The following is a 21,718-nucleotide window of genomic DNA, read 5'->3' on the forward strand; positions in this document are numbered from 1 at the left end:
CTGCTTGCTCTCACCCATCAGCCTGGAGGTATGCCAGCAGGAGGAAATGCTCCATCCACTGACCCAGAACTAGATCAGCTCGCCCAGTGTGAGGAGAGTCATGTCAGGGAAACAGATTCCCACAGTTACAGTGAAATCAATGGCCAGCTACCTGGACCAACCCTGACTCTAACTAATAAATGCAAACACTACAAACAGAACACAATGGACCATTGGATATTTGAAGAAAACCAAGAGCAAGAAAGAAGGGACATAAGATGAACAAAGAGAATTAATGAGCCATAAAAAAAATAGAGATCATTCTGGGAATACAAGAATACTTTAATAATTCTCTTCTCTATCCTCAGATCTACAACAGGTTACTGTATCCATAAAATAGGAGAAGACTTCATTGAAAAAGGAGTATGGTAGGAATGGATTCTTCATCTTTTACAACCTTTATTTTTCTGACCTCATTCTAAATAAAGGCATGCAACACAAGATGAACAATGCAGATTTGAGTGACAACAACATGAAACACGGGTTTGCTGATCCCACTACAAAGAGTGATAGCAAAATGAAGTTGGAACTCAGGGGTGATGGTGGAGGTAGAGTAGAAGACATAGGAAGGATGATGAGGGAGGTGACAATTCTGAGCATCAGGAGGGACCTGAGGACAGTAACAAAATGTTTGCCCCATCACATTCTGCACTCTGAGTGTAGCCCTAATCAGCTATAGATAAGAGTGGGTTCTTCCTCAGTATTGTGGGATATAAACATAGGGTTTCAGGAAAAAGTAGAATACAATTAACACATTCCTAAAAATTAAAAATATGGTTATCAAAATTGAAAATTTTAAATGCAAAGATAGATTTAATAATAAAATTGATATAACTAAAGATTTAATAGATGTGTCCTAAAGTGAAGAGTATTCTAAATGTAGTATAAAAAAAAAAGATAGGAAACTATAAGATAATCTCAAAGATATGAAACATAGTGATAGGATACTATTCCTTCATTTGATAAGACATTTGCAAATATCTTCTCCCCATATGTGGAATTTAAGAAGCAAACAGATGAACATAGGAGAATGGAAGGAAAAATAAAATAAGATGAAAACTGAGAGACAAACCATTAAGAGACACTGAACTCTAGGAAACAAACTAAGGGTTGCTGGAGAAGAGATGGGTGGGGGGAAGGGGTAATTGGGTGATGGGCATTAAGAAGGGCATTTGATATAATGAGCACTGGGTGTTGTATGCAATTGATAAATCACTAAACTCTACACCTGAAACTAGTAGTACAGTATACGTTAAGTATATTGAATTTAAATAATTTTAAAAAAAGATAGTGATAGGAAATCCAGTACCTATCAGAAAGGCTTTCAAGAAGGAAAGAATAGAGACAATAAAGGGGAAAAGGGAAGCCAAAACATAGTAGAAGAAAATTTCACTGACCTGTAGAAAGAAGACTTTAATTGAAAGGCCTATTGAAGACCTACAGGATTAAACAAAATGTCTCACACCTAGAGACATGATAGAGAAGTTTCATCATTCAGAGGATAAATAATAGTTTCCTAGAAAACTACAGAGTTTCCTTAAAAAATTAAAAATAGAGGGGCACCTGGGTGGCACAGTTAGTCAAGCATCTGACTCTTGATTTTGGCTCAGGTCATGGTCGCCCGATGGTAAGATCCAGCCCCCCACTGGGCTCCACACTCAGCGCAGAGTCTGCTTAGAGTTTCTCTCTCTCTCCCTCTGCCCCTCCCACCCATGCATGCGCTCTCTCTCTCAAAAATTAATTAATTAATTTTTAAAAAATTAAAAATAGAAATACCATATGACCCAATAATTTGACTAGGGTATTTACCCCTACCCAAAAATGAAAACACTAACTCAAAAAGATATGAGTACCCCTATGTTTATTGCAACATTATTTACAATATCCAAGATATGTATGCAACCCAAGAATCCACTGATAGACAAAAGGATAAAGATGTGGTGTGTATATATATAATAGAATATTACACAGCCATAAAAAAGGTTGAGATTATGCCATTTGAGACAACATGAATGGACCTAGAGGGTTTTCTGCTAAGCAAAATGAATCCAATTGAGAAAGACAAATACCATATCGTTCTATTCATAACTGGAAGCTTTAAAAAAAAAAAGCCACCAAATGAATAAACAAACAAAAAGCAGAATCAAACCTATAAATACAGAGAATAAACTGATAGTTGCCAGAGAGGAAGGGGGGGGCAAAGTGGGTGAAGTGGAAAGGGAGATACAGGCTCCCTTCCAGTTTCGGAATCAGTAGTCACGGGAATAAAAGACATAGCATAAGAAAATAGTCAGTGAGGGGTGCTTGGGTGGCTCAATTGATTAAGAGTACAACTCATGATTTTGGCTCAGGTCATGATCTCAGGGTTATGAAATCAAGCCCCACATGGGCTTTGCACTGAGTGGACTCTGCTTGAGATTCTGCTTGAGATTCCCTCTGCCCTACCCCCTGCTCACACACTTGCTCTCTCATGCTCGCACTCTCTCTCCCTCAAATATAAATAAATAAATAAATAAATAAATAAATAAACAAACAAATAAAATCTTTAAAAAAAAGAATATAGTCAGTGATATTGTAATAGCAATGTAATGGGACAGATGGTAGCTACACTTGTAGTGAGCACAGCATAATGTATAAACCTGTCAAATCACTAATCTGTACACCTGAAACTAATGTAACATTGGGTGTTAATATACTCAAATAAAAAATAAATAAAAAATATAAAGTAATTTTTAAAAATTTTGTTAAGCTCCAAGAACAATTGATCCAAAATAAACAACCTCTATGCTTAGCAAATTACTTGTGCAATCACAACAATAATGTTGTGAATGTTAGATGTATAATCAATTTTTATATAAAAACATGAATATATTTTATAACTACAGAATAGTAATTATAAATCACCACAGTCTTAAAAGGAGTGGTTTGGAAAAGCAAAATACATATTGTTTTGCTCATAAACGTAAAACTTATAAACTTCTTTATCATTTAGATTTTTTAATTAGTCTGTATATATCACATAACTAAGAAAACAGTCAGGGAATATGATCAATATACTACTCGTAAACAAAGAAAGTTCTTCACATCAGTATAAAAAGGTCTACAACACTGTATCATTTATAATTTAGGTTAACTTTAACATAGTGCTTGGCAAAGCAACATCTATTTCTAAATGGATAGCACTGATTGCACACTACCAGAAGCCTTAACAATTTCATAATTAATGAGCTATTCTGTTTATCATAGGAAAAAGAAACCAAACTGTATCTGTAAAGCAACTATCGTTTGCGGATTATTTACATAGTTCTTCCCCTACAACCCTAAAATTCTTAGCCTAAATTGACACCCTGGCGTTCAATGTGTTACAGTTGAAAAAAATGCATCTAATTCATTTCATATTACTTTCCAGAAAAGCCATAAATGACTGGAATATCCTGTCTTCTTCAAGTAGCAATAGGAGAGTTAGAAAACAATGGAGAAATGGCTTCAAAAGAATAAAGGAAAATTCCATATCCAGCCAAACTATCATTTGCCTAGAAGAGTAGGAAAGAAGATACTTTCAGACATGCAAGAACTTTAAAAATGTAGCTAACATGTGCCCTTTTTTAGGAAGTTCCTCAAGGACTTACCTCATAAAGTGAGACAAGAAAATAAACCATTTGAAGACGACAAGGATCACAATTGGAACAGAAAGATGAAAGATTTTGTCAGGTACTAATCCGGGGGTAAGAAATATAACTTTGTATTTGAGCATATGAAAAATATTATTGATGGGCATATCCCAGAAATGTTGAAGTATGTGGGAAAAATCAGAGTTTAAAAACTGGGCAAGAGGGGCGCCTGGGTGGCTCAGTTGGTTAAGCGATTGCCCCCAGCTCAGGTCATGATCCTGGAGTCCCAGGATCAAGCCCCGCATTGGGCTCCCTGCTCAGTGGGGAGTCTGCTTCTCCCTCTGACCCTCCCCCTTCTCATGTACTCTCTCTCCTCTCTCTCTCGCTCTCGCTCTCTCAAATAAATAAATAAATCTTAAAAAAAAAAACTGGGCAAGAGAGAACATGACACAGTTGTTAACCACAAAAAGAATGAAAGGTCTGAAGAAAAAGAAAAATGTGGCTATAATTCCCTATGTGGCTCAGCCATGGGCATTGTTTACATATCACAGTAATAATTTAGTCAATAATTGTGATATAATTATATTGGGGGTAAGAAAAAAGAGAAAATTGTGTTGAGTGGGGAAGAGCTAAATTATCTTCCACAGTTGTGAGTAAAGAGTTAATGGGTCTTAAATTGATAAATAAGTCAAGAAATGTCGGCATACCACAGATTCTATAAAACTGCACTTGCTAATACCAGGAAACTTATTTCTGAGGTGTGAGGGAGAGAATAGTTATCTCTCATAAAACATATTATGGTACTAGACTTTTATAACCAAGGATATCTATTGTCTCAACCCTTATAATAACCCTAGGAGAGGTATATTAGTATAGATGACAAAAAGTTCAAGAGATTGATTTCTCCAAGGTTAATCAGCTGATTAGTAGCAAAGCTAGATTTTCTTTTTCTTTTTTAAACAAGTTTGTGCTTTTCGATCCAAGTCTGTCTCACTCATGAGTTTGAATGCTTTGCCAGTGCTCAACCAGCTTCATGCAGGCTGCTTTTGTGCACCTCTGAAAGGACACTGCTGTATAAATATCAGTAGGTTAAAGCTTTGCCCAAAGTCTCTACTCAGATCTGTAAACCACTGCTCCAGTTCCATGTCAGCCGTTTTCTCCAGCCCCATTTCCTCCATCCATGTAACACTGTGATGGCTTAGTTCATCAATAATACAGGTATACAGTACAATTACCTATGCTCATCTCTTTTTTCCCTCTGTTTATAGGTAGAAAAAAGATCTCTGCATATCTCCTCTGATAGAAAATCAAAAATTATCACGTGGCTCCATTACAGTAGTCACTTAAAAACCATGTCTTTTGCTTGTGGTCTGGAAGACCCTGGATAAACTGTACTGGTTTGATTTAGTGAAGAAGACAATAAACGTACATTAGTGGCTGCTCTTGAGCATATGTGCTGCAGAATTTTCATTTGTAATAAATTTCAAGTGCTTTGCCTCATTTACAGGACTACGTCAGGGTTTCTGGCATTAAAATGCTCTTTGTTTTTCCTTTTGTTTGTTTGTTTTAGTCTGTCTCCCACACCTTGGTTTTGGTTTGTAAAGGAAAGCAAATTCAATCATTACTTCCTTTCTTGCCTGTACCTGTACCTCTGTACCTCTGAAACAAATAATACATTATATGTTAAAAAAGAGAGAGAGAGAAGATAGTAGGAAGGGAAAAATGAAGGGGGCGGGAATCGGAGGTGGGGACGAACCATGAGAGACTATGGACTCTGAGAAACAAACTGAGGGTTCTAGAAGGGAGGGGGGTGGGGGATGGGTTAGCCTGGTGATGGGTATTAAAGAGGGCACGTATTGAATGGAGCACCGGGTGTTACACGCAAACAATGAATCATGGAACACTGCATCAAAACCTAACGATGTAATGTATGGTGATTAACATAACATAATAAAATAAAATTAAAAAAAGATCTAATGAAAACTTAACAGGTAATAAAGGATGGGATTATAGGAGATTATGAAAAATGCTATCATAAAGATTCAATTGGCCAACTCCAAATTGTAGAATATTTTACAGGACTTATGTCATTTCTTCAGCAAATAAATGGCAAAAAAATAAAGGGGGGGGTGGGAAGGTCATACAAAACAAATGCACTATTTGGACCTTGTATGGATCATGATTGGAACAAACCAACTATACACAGACATTTCCGAGGTGAGTGGCAGAGACACAGGAACTTAATATTAAATTATTCATTTTACTGTTAAATATTGTTATGTATGGGACCATATTTTTAGAAGTCCTTCTCTGGTAAGGATATACACTGAGGTATTAATATTATGGATGCAAAAAATAAAGGTTTTCTTTTTAAAAACTCACACATAAACATACAAGTGTGTATGAGGGAATTATATAGCATTCTCTCCCTTTTTCTCAGATGTTTGAAAAATTCTACATGTTAAGAAAAAGTGGCATAATCTAAAAATATAATAGATATATAGAGAAAAAGGAATATGAAAACTCTGGTCTCCTTCTCTTTTCTCTTTATACGCACTCCCCTGGAGATTTCATTCATCATCTCTGCACTGAGGACTCTAACATTGTAACAAGTCCAGACCCACTCCCCAATCCCAGACATCTCTACTTAGATTGTCTGAAAACATCTCAAACTCCACATGTCCAAAACTGAACTGATATACCCCCAAGAAAATGTCTTCTACCTGTAGATTTTCCTGTATCAATTGTTGACAACTCCACCTTCTAGTTGATCAGATGAAAATAACTGGAGTCATCCCTGATGCTGTTTTTCACACTCAATACCCAGTCCATCAGCAAACTCTTGTCAGCTCTAGCTTAAGGTATAACAAAGCAGTGAATCATGGCTGCCATTTCCAACCATACTATGAGCTCATTAGGGCAGTGTTTTTCCCATTTTTTTAAGTGCAGAGACTCCATCTGAACATCAGAAAAGTCTGAGGACCTATCCCCAACATACACATATAAGTTAATGTCCTTTTAGAGATGGTTGATTGAGAAAGCACATAATAACCAAAAAAATACTAAGATCAATAATGCTTAGACTGAATTTTTATTTTTTCCTTGTTCCATGAGCCCAGGAAATGAATTTGTATTAATAAAATCTCATCATGCAATGTCATCAAATATTTAATAAGCACCAACTATGTTCCAGGTACTGCTCTAAAAACTGAGGATCGTAACAATCTGCCCTGAAAGAACTTACAATCTACTGTCTCCATGGGCTTGTTCATACATGTGTAAGATGTATTGTTGTGCTCATACAGAGTAGCGGACTTCTTATATTAATGCATTTTCATCCGGGCAATTACCATCTTAGAGGGGCAAAACTTAGTTTTGGAGGCTCAAGAAATCCTACATATTACAATGGTTTGTGGTCTTCTAAAGCCCAAGTATCTAAGAAAATCTAACTCTTTAGTATTCTACTATTCTCATTAGATGATTAAATTAGATTAGATTAGATTAGATCAGATTTTTCAACTTGGAGGAGTCAAGATTGAGGGGGACCTGGATGACTCAGTTGGTTAAGTGTCTGCCTTTGGCTCAGGTCATGATCCCAGGAGTCCTGGCATGGAGCCCCGCATGGGGCTCCAGGCTCAGTGGGGAGCCTGCTTCTCCCTCTCCCTCTGCTGCTCCCCCTGCTTGTCCTCTCTCTCTCTCCCAAATAAATAAATAAAATCTTAAAAAAAAAAAAAAAGCATTGAGACACATTGCAATACTGCGTCAAGTCCCCTGGGTTCATGGGTCTCAGATCCACCCTCCCCCCCCCCCCCCCCCCCGTGCCAGGAATTCCCCCAGCCCAGGTTTGCAACCTCTGAGCATTGTAGGTCACTCAAAAGCTGGTGGCTAGATAAGAGCAATCCACAGCACAACATTGCCATGGGGACACAAAATGGAGACATGTGGGAACATAGAGACCGAGAAAGGTAAGATTAGGAAGGAGGGGGGACACAAGGAAAAATGCTGTGATTATTTAGCCTAAGAAAAAAATTTTTTTTTTTTTAGGAAAAACTCATGAGAAAATCAGCATTTGAGTTAGCTCCTGAGAAAGATGTGTGCCGCACCAGTGATTTTTAACAATTAAGAGTTTATGCTTTCACAAATGACTAAGTGATCTCTCACTAACGTTGATTAATGGAATGATTTAAACAAAGATAGAAGAAACAAGCCAAGCTCTACGATCCAAAAAGGTGAGGGTTGAAGAGGGGAATTTCCCACTAAACGTTTCAGTTCTAAGATGACCGGTTCATACACTGGGGCGTGTAAATATTTACATAATTAGGTGACTGATTCTGAAGTCTCCAAATGATGCCAAACCTGGCCCTATAAACCCTTCCCCTTCCCAGTCTCCTCTCCACTCCACCCCATTCTCCTCGCTAAAGGCAGCACCCCCTGCAGATGCACGGAACTTCTCTCTTTAACTGCACATACATGCACACACACACAAACTCTGTCTCTTCCAATGGACACCACTTCAAATTTATCATCTTTTAATCCCAAGGAGGGGCAAAAGCAGAAGGGTCACAAAAACTTCAGGTCATTGAGTCTGTTAGCTCTCCATGGCCCTGATGCTGGGTTCTGGGATGCAGCATAGTGGTGTTTCCTGAAAACAAGTATGTAATATTTGTTCACCACTTGTGCTCAGAACACATCCATCCTCTCACCCATAGAAAAGTTTCCATCAGTATCAGAACTGTACTGAGTTAAATGTGAGTGTGTGTAATCTGATCCACAGCATACATTTAAAAAACATATGCACACAGTACAACATGTATGCAGAATCCCAACAGTCAAATAGTGTGGCCCGAATTTTTAACAAGATCATAAAATGGTAATTGATGCACATTATGACCAACTGTAACATCCTGAAATACTGCCTGAGTTACAAAATGAAGCTGCATCATGCAACAACCTCGAGGGCACACGGTGAGGAATCAGACTGAGCAGTTCTCTGCCACTTCCTTAGTTCAGGCCACATTTGGGAATGCTACTTATCATTTTGATGCCTCTGTTTCTTTATCTGTAAAATGGCCACAATGATAGTATCTAACTCATAAGGATGTTGTGAAGATATTTCACACAATGCTTGACAATACGCTCAATAGACGGTAGTTTTTTTTTTTTTCTAATATGGCTTTCACGTGAATTTTGGGTTTTGATGTTCTGATTCCTTCTTAAAATGATGATCTATGATATATGTTGACAGTCAGAATATTTATTAAAGAGGATATCTAATAATCAAAATATGATTTGACGCTTATTCTTACAGAGAGACTGCTCTTTGCCCACCAAATATGCATTCGACTCTTATTATTATTCTTAATAGACCTCAGGTTTTATTCCAGATATAATGTGCATAGTTTAAAGACTCTATTTCCCAATGTCTTTTGCAGCTACGGAGCCTAAGTTCTGACCAATGGGATATAAGAGAAAGTGCTGAGTAAGAGCTCCCGGAAGTCGGCTTAGAGGAAGTTGTTTCAGCCAAGCGTGTCCCTACTGACTTTCCCCTCTTGCACTTTCTGGCATCCCCCTGTAATGCAGCTGTGACTGCTGGAGCTCCAGTAGCCCCAAAGGACCAGGAGTTGACTTTGAAAATGGAAGCCTTGAGCTGGGACAGGGAATAAAATGTCAGAAGGAGCTTGGGTCGTTTTGACTGCAGAACTGCCGTGCTACTAGTAAAGAAATCCAGGTTTATTTTATATGAGAGAAAAATAAGCTTTGTCTTGTTTAAGCCACTATTATTTTGGTGTTGTCTGTTATAACAGGTGGTTCATTCTAATCCTAAAACAGTTATATTTGAAATAGGACTTCTACAGTATATATTTCTTACCCCTATATTCTTTCCTATTTCATTTAAATATTTGTATGTATACATACTTTAAGCTTATAGGATAGCTTAAAACTTCCAAATGTAGCCAAAATCTCTAGTTATATTAACTCATAAAATTGGCAGGAGCTGATATACCTCAGGAATATAAACATTGTTTATAAAAACAAAACAAAAGCGAAGAAACAATAATCAAATCTCAATTAGTTTTGATTAGTGGCAATTAAGATTATTTGGAAAAAAAGACATAAAAGCATGAAGACAGATTTAATAAAACAAGTAAAAAGAAGTACATGTGCTGAATACTAAAAATGCATTTAGAAAACCGGTTTCTAGCCTAGTTTTGAAAATGCCAGGTCATCTCATGATTTTACTGAATAGTCACATAACAGTCTTAAAAATTAGACTCAAAATTAATTATCTCAAACAACTTCAAACCAACAACTACAGCAATAGCTAGTATTTATTGAATGCTTATTATGGGCCAGGGTCATCCAAAGATAGTGGCCGCATTTTTAAATCACTTAATATACAGACCCTCTTGATGATGTCTACGTCATATTGCAAGAGAGGGGGGCTGGAAAGGTTTTCTAAAAAATCAAATAATGCCAAAATGGTACAATTCTTTACATTTGTGCCATCACTTTTTTAAATCTCTTCTAAGAGTTTCACACAGTTAAGTGTTCTAGAATTGAAATTGTTTCCCTAATACGAAACTCTGTTATTAACCTCTCTATGCCTGTTCTCTCATCCATAAAACCAGGATAATAAAAGCAATAAAAACTGAGTTAATACAGGTAGAATGCTTACAGCAGTACCTGCCATAGTCCGCTACTATTTGTAACAGATAAATTTGCTAGTCAGCTCTGCTTCTACTTCTTCAGGTGTAAGAGGGGCAAACCATTACAACAGCGTTCACATTCCTCGTGGGCTAACTAGCATGGTAGAATGGAAGTTCCTTGAAGGCAGGAATTGTGTCAGTTTTGTTCTCCAGGATATCCCTATACATAGAATAGTACCTAGCAAGTACATGCAAGGAACTCATTCTCATTAAATGAATAAAACTGGTTTTGTGTTGTTAGTACAAAAGACTCTGTAGGAGCCTAAGGCATACCATAATTTCATTATCCCACCCCACTTCATGGCTTGATCAATTTACCCTCTTGCACTATGTTTATAGTCTTAACTAAAAATCAAATTTAAAAGTTCTGGATAAGAGAAATGACCACTGAATTTAGTATCATTTTTATCTATTACTTTTTTTGCCATGTGATGCCTGTTTCCTTTTTGTGTATCTTACATAAAGTATTATACCTCTTTTTTTATTATGGGAAAGTATACATAACATCAAATTTAGCATCTTAACCATGTTTAAGTGTTCGGTTCAGCGGCATTAAGTTCATTCACATTGTTATGCAACCAAACTCCAGACTATTCCTCCCTCTTAAAACTATGGCTCCTGGTATACATTCTTAAGTTCCGTTTATTAACAATAGTCAAGACAAATCAGAAACTGGTTAACTAGGCCAATAATAACCATTTTCCAGTTTTGACAATCACTTTGACAATAAAGATTCTGTCAAAGTGGTCTGCTACTAGGTAGGCAAGAAAATGAAAGATATTTAAGTTAAGCCTTTCTGATTTCATGAGATGGGGAATCACGTGTTCTGACACATATTTATCAGACACTAATTGGCTAATTGATTATACATCTATACATATGGATAAACCTTTTAAATTTGAAGCCTTTTACAGCCGATCTCAGTGGAGCCTTCTAATCCCACAGACCCAATATAAAGACAGCATTGTTCTGGATCAGTTTGGGGAATTTCAAGATCTACTCAGGAAAGGCCAATATGCTTTTTTTTCAGCTTACATCTCTGAACTGTGCACAGTAATACAGAAAAAAACAAATCTGTTTATATCCCATTTTCTGCCTTATTGATACAAGAAGAAAAACACTGGCAGACACAACTTGAATGCCTGCCTTGGAAAATATTCCTCCACAGCTCAAGGCCTTGAATGAGAATGAGTTTTAAAATTCACAGCATTTATCCATTAGTTTTCAAATATGCATTTCAAATGCCTTAAGCAAATTTTGGCAAATATCTTGACCAGGTAAAAAAACCAATGTCATTACGTGACATGCTATTCCATGAAGAGACACTTTTAATCCCCTTCAGAGAAGGAAACTGCCCACCACTTTATTAGATTTCATGTTTATGAAATGGTCACACAAAACACATGCTATACTACAAAGAGAAACTTAATTTCCTCTGGAGAAGGGCACTGCCACCATTTTATTAAATTTCACCTTTACTAAGCAATTACACTTCTTATTTTTCATGTCATTGTGTTAGGGGATTTGCGAGCAACTCAGTGATAAATCCTAGACCAAGAGAACAAGGCCATTTTTTTTTTTTAAACTACATCACAGTGAACCTGACTCAAGAATTTTTAAACGGAACTTATATTTCCACACCTCGAGCAATTTACTTACAAGGGATAATGTTCCTAAGAGAAGTACCCATTCAAAGTTGAGCAAACTGCATGGAACAGTTTAGTAACCAAGGCAACGGAACTGAAATCCTAAGATTCCCTGGAACTAGGGGTTCCCAACCAGGAACAGTTAATTCTGTCACATATCCTTTTGAAGAAGAACTGAACACCAAGCAGCTTATGGTGACTCAGGTGAGTTTAAAAATTAAACATAAACAACTCCAAGGGTGTATCTACCTTACTGTTAATGTTAAAATACCACAAGCCATAAAAGAACTTTACGACTGCAGTTTTTCTCATTTTTTACCCTCTGTGTAACTGCAGGGGTATAGAGCAGGCATCTGTTTCCCAAATGAATGACTATTACCTTTCAGCTATGAATCACCTTAAGAGAACAGTTATACTGCCTTCTCTGGGAAATAAAGTATTTGATTGAGAGAATAGGAAGACAGCTATATTCTATCTAGTCAAGTACTAACACTTTCCAATCCGCTTCAGTGTTTAACCACTTGCTAGAAGTGGTGGATTTATTTTCACAGTAGCAAGAAAAATGCTTAACACATGAGTATTTGAGAGCTGGGGGTGGGGTGAGGAGAAAGAAGTAATAATTGTGGCAAAAATAAACTGTCTGAACAATAGTCTAATATAAAGACTACAGTGTAAACCTATTGATTAGAGCTCTCTGGTTCCTGCAATTTGTCTGAAACAAATTTCAACTCTATTTATTGAGGTTTCTCTAAAAAGTATTGATTAGATAGGGAAATGTATGGGGGGAAAGGTGAATTTTTTTCATTCTACACTACTGAGAATGTTTCCAAGGTTCCCATTGTTTTTTACGGCTCCGCATAAACTTAGATCTCATGAGGGCCAATGCTGGTTTTCTCTACCTTTTGCAGTTCTCTGTTCTTCCACCCCCTAAAGAAAACTAACATCTTACATCACTGAGGTGTACCCTCCACTGGAAAGCAGGGAAATTGAAACTTCAGCTTGGCCATGTTGATGCTTTGGACACACAGGAGCTAAGCCCACAGAGGGTATAAATATACCACTGTTTGGGGTATTAAATCCAGATTATAGAATTGGTGATGCTGAAAGGTCAAATGTAGTCATTCCAGAAAGTCGACCACATGTATCTTGGAGAAGCCATACAGTTTCAGCATCATTCTGACAAGGCATCTGTACAAAGTCCATCCAAAATGGTCATTGTGTTAAGAAATCTCAATTTGTGAAGAATCATATTCCCATGGAAAGGAGAACATTTGTTTTGTCAAAGGAATGCTCAATTCACATGAGTATCTATAGTAGGTTTTATTTAAATGAAACACACACTACAATTAGAATATGATTCATCTAATATAAACTCATTTTTCACATATACAACTTTTATAAAACAAGTTCATGGCTTAAGCAAGTCAAACTCAGATTCTAGAAATACTTTTCCCTTGACAAAGTCCTCTAGACAAAAATAGATACCCAGCCAATAAAAACTATCCATCTTTCCATTTAAAAGAAGAAATCCAACCACAGTATAAATGAATCATCCAGCAACAAATCTACTATTAGTGAAATAAGACGATAGTTTAAGAGCTGCTGCTGTATTTTAGACTCCAGCTGATTTAGTTCAGCAATATACCTCTGACAAGATACTCTGGACCCTGGACTAGTTGTCCCACCCCAGCAAACTCAGTCCACGATTATGTTGGCTAAAGTAGTTTGAAGTTTCAGAAAGTAAGTAGAAGTTGAGGTGTCCCTTCAGGGGAAAAAATGAACATAGAATTGAAACAGAATGAGGGAGATGCAGGAATTCAAGCAAAACATTAAATAAATAAAATGAATACACTATGTGAAGGGGAGAATAGCCAGCAGAGAATGGGGCCAGGAGATCATGTGGGAAAGTAGAGTGCAAATAAGATGGGAGAGTGCCAGTTGGTGAAGAGTTTTTCTACTCTAATTAAGGCTAACCTCGGGTTAGGTGACATGAGGCAAAGTCAAATTCTATGTTCTAGGCTTCAAGGGACACTATCATTTATCTGTTAAAGCCATTACTAAGTTAGACAATCAAGTCCACTACCAAATTTTTAATTGAATAGTTATCTCCCCCCAAATTCATATCCACTCGGAACCTGTAAATGTGATCTTATTTGAAAAGAGGGTCTTCGCAGATGTAACCGGGTAAGATGACCGTCACATTGGACTAGGGTGGACCCTAAATCTAACGTAACTGGTGTCCTTGCAAGAGGAAAATTTGGACACAGGCGTTACAGGGAGAACATCATGTGGACAGCAGAGGCAGAGAGTAGAGAAATGCATCTGCAAGCCAAGGAATGGCAAGGATTGCCCGCAAGCTCCGGAAGCTAGAATGAGGCAGGGAAGGATCCTCCCACAGAGTCTACAGAGAGGGCATGGCCCTGTTGATACCTTGACTTTAGACATCCAGGCTCCAGCACTGTACCTTTCTGTTGTTTTGAGCCACCAGTTTGGAAACAAATGCAGGGAGTGAAGCATTCTGAAATGACGATTTACAGAAATGACTCTGGCAGTGATGAGTGGGTTGAGTTGAAGGGAGGAGAAGTTGGAGCCAAAAAGACCAGTTAGGAAGATATTATAGTAATTCAGTCTTGGAAAACAAGAAGGATGTGGGCCAGCCTAGTGACAGTGGGACAAAAACGAAGTCAATATCTAGAGATGTTGGAGAGAAAGAACTGATAGTACATGGTCAAGAACAGCCAGACGCAAAGATGATTCCAACGTCAGATGAAGAAGAGTGGAGTTTTCACAGAAATGCCAAGGAACAGGAGAAGCAAATGAGTTTGCTATAAAGGAGAGAAAAGGAAAAGGTCACGTTTGGTTTCAGATATGTTGGTGGAAGCATGACCTTGAACTGGTGGCCTGTGGGAGCAGAATGTTTAGATGTTGCAACCTACAGAAAGAAATCTGGATATCAGGAATCTACAAACTAACAGGTGAAGCTCTGAGGGGAGTACCTTTTCGAGTTGGTTAAAAGCAGGTGTGGCACCCAGGACCAAGTACTAGAGTATTGGGAGACACCTACAACAGATGAGAAAAGAGAGAAGGAAAGCCTGGTATATCTCCTTCTTCTTCTCTCCCGGGAACAGTTTTTCTGTCCTATGAATATTGAACAGTAACTCTTCTTGGCGCTGGGCTTTTTTAAACATATCAAGCCTCATGAACTTTTGCCCCTATTTCTAAGAGTAATGGAAAATTATGAACTATATCGACACAGGACAGACTCATTCACACTCTATATTCAGTTATTGTGAGTGAAGCAAAACATGTAACTTCTGACTGAATAGCTTATTTTTTTTCTTTTTGATTTCAGAATTGGGAAAAATAACCAAACACATAAACCAGCATCTATTTACTCTAAAAATTCTAACAATAGTCACCTTGGAAGGTCAACTGTAAAGGAAGTCTTAAAAATACTTCTACAGGAAGCTGTTCAATAAATGGAATTGATACAATTGTGCATCCATCTGTATAACAATGCTTCTGGAACCACACCTCACGCTGAACACTGGGACAAACTCAAATGGATCAAAGATATGAATGTAGAAAAGGAAACTATTAAGGTACCAGATTAAAACATTCTTCTGTGGGTTAAAATTTTCTTAAAGGTACTTGCCAGGTAGATTCATGGAACTGTTAAAATCCTAAGTCAACTTCAAAGCCAGAAGTTCAGTGAACCACTTGGGCGGGCAAAAAAGAGTAAATGATTAGCCAGGCCTACACCAGGTGAGCCAAACATTCCTCTTTAAATCAAAAGCTCCTTATTTCTTTTGCCTCAAAAATACAGGCACCTTTTTCTTTTTAATACAATGTGTAACAGTTTCCTAGGGCTGTCATACAAAGTACAAAAAAAAAAAAAAAAAGAGTGCCTTAACAGAAATTTATTGCCGTCTAGTTCTGGAGGCCAGAAGTATGAGATCAAGGAGTCAGTAAGACCAGGATCTCTCTGAAGACTCTTGTGCAGGATCCTTCTTTGTCCTGGCTAGCTTCTGGTGTTTGCTGGCATCTTTGGCATTCCTTGCCTTGGAGGTACATGGCTCCAATTGCATGGCCATTCTTCTTCCTGTGAGGCTTTATACCATCTTCCTTCCAGGGCATTTCTATCTCTACATCCAAATTTCCCCTTTTTATACGGATCAGGGCCCACCCCCAGTGACTTCATTTGAACTTGAAGACCCTATTTCCAAATAAGATCACTTCCAAAGTACGAAGCATTAGAATTTCAATGTATCTTTTTGGGGGAGCACAATTCAATCTACTTCAACACACTTTAATAGTAATACATCTAAACAGTGACCAAAAAACTGACATTCTCCATGCCAAAGAGCCACAGGCCAACATTTCCCACAGGGTGGCCCGGGGACACCCAGCACCACACATTATCCAGCTCAAGATAAACATGCAGATGCTGAGGCCCTGACCCACACTCACTGTGAAAGAACCCTGGGTAGGGTGGGGCAAAGAGGCCCAAATGGGGCATTTTCCTCAAACACTCTCAAGATGAGAAAAGGATTTTAAAGGCAAAAGGCTTCTGGGCCACCAAGCATCTATGGGGCTTCAAAGTTTCATGTGAAAGACAAATCTAGTAAGCAGCTGCTTTCCTTGGGCTTCAACCAGAGCTCCCACGGGAGTAGTGAAAAGCCGAGCTGGGCTGACTTGGACGTGGAACACTCCAAAGAAAGCTCTGCATTGCATTGCCAGCCCAGAGGGGCTGCCACCATTCATGCTAGGGTAATTCTAACCCAGTCCCAAGGCTCTTATTTATAGAATGGTTGTAAATCTAAACCACGAATCTACCCTGAAACATATGCATCTGTCACCTCTCCAGGATGTCACCATCCTTCCATGTCATTTTTCATCACCATGCTCTGCCAAGATAGGCTGGGACATTATGACAGCCTGAGAGCAGGGTCCACTGGTCTGATTACAGGTTGAGTCTCAGAGCACTACATAGGATAGCCAAGTCCTTGAAATCCACAAGAACCTCCCAGAATAGAATGTGTTCCTTGAAGATGCTCCCAGTTCCCACACTGAGGTATTGTGCCCTCTCCTTGCCCCCTTGTCCCTACCCATTCTAAGTTTTAAATTACATACACTAAGTGAAACTAACTTGCTGCAAGCCAAGTGATGCCTGTTAAAGTCCTCAGAGCTCAAGCTCTGTTCATTCCTCTGAATATTGCTCTGCCCCATACAAAAGAGAGGTCGGAAATGAATCTCGCTCAGGCAGCTGCTAGAGAGAGATTAGAACAGCAGGTAGATTCTGAAGAGAGGTAAAAGAGAATAACACCACAGACTTAAAGATCACTTCTTTATGGAAAAATTGAGTTCTAACAGTGCTCAGAGATTTCTTAAAATCAGAAGTTGCAAAAAAACACCCTTTATTCATTCATTTACTCATTCATTCATTCAATAAGCATTTCCTGTGCGTCACTGCTGATCTGAATGATGAGGACGAGTATTAGAGTCAGGGAAGCTAATTACTGGATTCGTGGTGAACACAGGGGCAGGAGAAGCCTCGAGCCCTGGAACGGCTAAGACAACCACACACCCTCAAGACAACACAAGAAGTTTCTAAGAAACAGAGCTTGTAGCCAGTGGGAGTCATGTCCAAAGAAAGTGGATCCTCTCCCCCCCAGGGCCAAAACCGAGCAAGAAGGGAACACAAAGAAAATGGTGGGGAGTCGGGGACCGAGAAAGAAGTGGGGATTCATTTAGTATTGAGTAGGCAGGGACTGAGGAGGGAAAGGAGAAAGAAAAAGGTGGCCTATTTTGCCACCAAAAGAATGAGGAAGTGCTTAAGGTAGCACGGTTCCCAGGAAACTGAACTCAACTGTCATTTTCCCTTTATTATTCTTCCTGGGCCAGCAGTCTCAGCACACCTTCCCGATTTGTGCCCAGTGGTCAGTGAGACTGTCAGGTTACTGGTTATCAGTTTTTAAAAGAAAACAAAGAGCCCAGGACTAGATATTTATCCAAACAGTCATTAAATAGATAGAACTAGAACTTGAAGTATGAAATTGCCCTTGAGATATGTATAATTATGTGAATTTTGGAAAAGGCATAATTTTTAATAAATCAAAGTAACAGTTTTGTGATGTGATTCAAGGTTCTAGGGGAAAAAAAATTAAATGTACTTCATTAGCACGAAACTAAGAATCAACTAGGCAATGATGCAATTATGTGTGATGCAGATTTTAAAAATATAACAACTTCACAGTCATTTTTTTCCTTTCTTGACCTTTAGGTAAACAATATTATTCTTGCTAACAAGTTTTCACCATGTATAGAGTAATAATAAATTAAGATTTAATAATCTAACCCTTTAAAACTAAATCTCTATCCATGGATAGATTATGTAAAGTGTTTTTTTTTTTAAGATTAACAAATTTCAGAATGAACAATAAAGAGAAAAGCCTTTTCTATAGCTAGATATCAAAAAGCAGATATAAACACGTTATTAAAAAAAAAAAGCATCCCTTGCCAGAGCTGGGTAGGTAGATTTTATCATTCTTGCTATTGTTTTTAAATTGCAAAGGGAAAAAAATAAGTTATTTTTTCTTTTTTTTTTTTTTTGGTTGACTAATTTATTTATTTGTTCACAAAATGCTTTCTGAGTCTTATTACACACCAGTGTTCTTCTTCATCTTCTTTTTTTTTTTTTTTTGGTAATCTATTTTTTGTATTTAATTTTATTATGTTATGTTAGTCACCATACAATACATCATTAGTTTTTGCTGTAGTGATCCACGATTCATTGTTTTTGTATAACACCGAGTGCTCCATGCAGTACGTGCCCTCTTTAATACTCATCACCAGGCTAATCCATCCCCCCACCCCCCCTCCCCTCTAGAACCCTCAGTTTGTTTCTCAGAGTCCATCGTCTCTCATGGTTCGTCTCCCCCTCCAACTCCCCCCTCATTTTTCCCTTCCTTCTCCTAATGTCCTCCATGCTCTTCCTTATGTTCCACAAATAAGTGAAACCATATGATAATTGACTTTCTCTGCTTGACTTATTTCACTTAGCATCATCTCCTCCATCCCATCAATGTTGAAGTAAAAGTTGGGTATTCATCCTTTCTGATGGCTGAGTAATATTCCACTGTATATATGGACCACATCTTCTTTATCCATTCATCTGCTGAAGGGCATCTCAGCTCTTTCCACAGTTTGGCTATTGTGGACATTGCTGCTATGAACATTGGGGTGCATGTGGCCCTTCTTTTCACTACATCTGTGTCTTTGGGTTAAATACCCAGGAATTGCTAGGTCATAGGGTAGCTCTATTTTTAACTTTTTGAGGAACCTCCACACTGTTTTCCAAAGTGGCTGTACCAGCTTGCATTCCCACCAACAGTGTAAGAGGGTTTCCCTTTCTCCACAACCTCTCCAACATTTGTTATTTCTTGCCTTGTCAATTTTTGCCATTGTAACTGGTGTAAGGTGGTATCTTAATGTGGTTTTGATTTGGATTTCCCTGATGGCTAATGATGATGAACTTTTTTCATGTGTCTGTTAGCCATTTGTCTGTCTTCTTTGGAGAAGTGTCTGTTCATGTCTTCTGCCCATTTTTTGACTTGATTATTTGTTTTTTGGGTGTCGAGTTTGAGTTCTTTATAGATCTTGGTAGCCCTTTATCTGTAGTGTCATTTGCAAATATCTTCTCCCATTCCGTGGGTTGCCTCTTTGTTTTGTTGAGGGAACTCAAAACTCCCTCTCTGAGGAGTGAAAGATTTGGACCCAACATATAGCAGTCCAGCTTTTAAGACTTCCACCAAGACAGGTGTCTCTGAAATACATGAGAAATATAAGACTATAGCAAAGAAAGAAACTTCTTTATGGGCTCACAAGGATTCACTGTCTATCTTCCCAGGGTTCAGCACAGAAGAAGTAAACATCTCCCCATCTTTGTCTCAAAGAGGTCTATTTGCATAATTTGAGAGGTGCTACCTGTGGGTCAGGTTCTAATTTAGCATCGTCTAGAGACTGACTGTGGTCCTCCTCAGAGACTGGAGAAGCAGTACACCATTCTCCCTAAACTCTGCTCCAAAAATCACCTATCTCTCCCCAAAAGGAGCTTGTACACACACTTTTGTGGCTGCTGCCCAGGGAACTCATCCTTTGATCACCTGGTTCTATTGGCCAGTAGGGCTTGTATTTCCCAATTCCACAGGCTTGTAGCAAACAAACAGTTCCTAAGTGGCTACCAACCAGGGCTCAGCACAGAGGGAGCAAACAGAAACTCTCATCTCCCAATCATTTGTGTGTATATATATACACACAAGATATATTTGTATCCTTTAAAAGCTGGTATCTGAGGATCCAGCTACCAATCAGCCTGAATCTAGGTGTTCAGTGAGATCCTCCCCTTTGGGATACTGACAACTTTCAACTATTCGGAACCACTAAGAACAAAGAAGTCTGCCTAGACAATCACAAAAGTTTGAGAGACAACCAAGAGCTCAGGCTGGGCTGAACAATAAAGTTTATCTCCTACATGAGACCATTCCATCAAGATTAGGAGAGGGGGCTATTTCATTTAATGCACAGGAACCAACACAGTCAAGGAAAATGAAGACACAGAGGAATATGTTCTGAACAAAAGAAATAAGATAAAATTCCAGAAACAGACTAATGAAATGAAGGTAAGTGCTTTACCTAATAAAGAGTACAAAATAATCACAAAGATGCTCACCAAAATCAGAACAATACACGAACAAAGTGAGAATATCAACAAAGAGATAAGAAATATAAGAAAATTCCATACAAAAATCACAGAACTGAAGAATATGATAACTGCCCTGAAAAATTTAATAGAGGTTTTTAATATCAGACTAGATCAAGCTGAAGAAAGGACCAACAAACTCAAAGACATGATAGAGGATTCATCCAATCAGAGGAGTTAAAGGGCGGGGTAATGAAAAAGAGTAAAGATAGCATGAAGGACGAACAGGACAACATCAAGAAAGCCAGCATCCATATTAATAGGGGTCCCAGGAGAAGAGAGAATGAAAGGGGTAGAAAGCTCATTCAAAGAAATAATGGTGGAAGACTTCTCTAACCTAGGGAAAGAAATAGACATCCAGATCCAGGAAGCCCCGAGAGTTGCAAAAAAGATGAACCCAAAGAAACCCACACCAAGACACATAAAAATTAAAGTGTCAAAAGTTAAAGACAAAAGAATCTTAAAAGCAGTAAAAGAAAAACAACTTGTTACACAGAAGGCTACCACCAGATAAGGCTATCAGCAGATAACACTATCAGCATCAGCATATTTTTCAGCAGAAACTTCACAGGTCAAAAGAGAGCAGCATAATATATTCAAAGTGCTGAAAGAAAAAAACACCAACTAAGAATACTCTATCAAGCAAAGTTGCCCTTCAGAATTTTGAAGGAGAGTCAAGAGTTTACCAGACAAGCAAAAGCTGAAGAACTTCATCACCACTAGACCAGCCTTACAAGAAATGTTAAAGGTACTTTTTCAAGCTAAAATAAAAGGATGCTAATTAGTAATAGGAAAACATATGAAAGTATAAATCTCAATGGTAAGGTAAACATACAGTCAAATTCAGAATATTCTAATGTTGTCATGGTGATGGATAAATCACCTATAAATCTAGTAGGAAGGTTAAAAGACAAAAGTAGTAAAAATAACTATAACTATAATAATTTGTAATGG

General features: G+C 38.1%; 1 protein-coding gene and 1 long non-coding RNA gene across 5 annotated transcripts in view; one reads left to right on the forward strand and one right to left on the reverse strand.

The window, feature by feature from the left end:
• Positions 1–21,718, reverse strand: part of ESR1 (estrogen receptor 1) — a 380,127-nt gene that overhangs the window by 124,919 nt on the left and 233,490 nt on the right. The gene's annotated exons all lie outside the window — the stretch shown is intronic.
• Positions 12,125–21,718, forward strand: part of LOC113927530 — a 46,350-nt gene continuing 36,756 nt past the window's right edge. Inside the window, exon 1 of the long non-coding RNA XR_003521658.2 lies at positions 12,125–12,207. This is a non-coding gene — a long non-coding RNA (uncharacterized LOC113927530). The remainder of the gene's footprint in view (positions 12,208–21,718) is intronic.

This window comes from Zalophus californianus, chromosome 7 (assembly GCF_009762305.2).
Source record: "Zalophus californianus isolate mZalCal1 chromosome 7, mZalCal1.pri.v2, whole genome shotgun sequence".
Lineage (NCBI taxonomy): Eukaryota > Metazoa > Chordata > Mammalia > Carnivora > Otariidae > Zalophus > Zalophus californianus.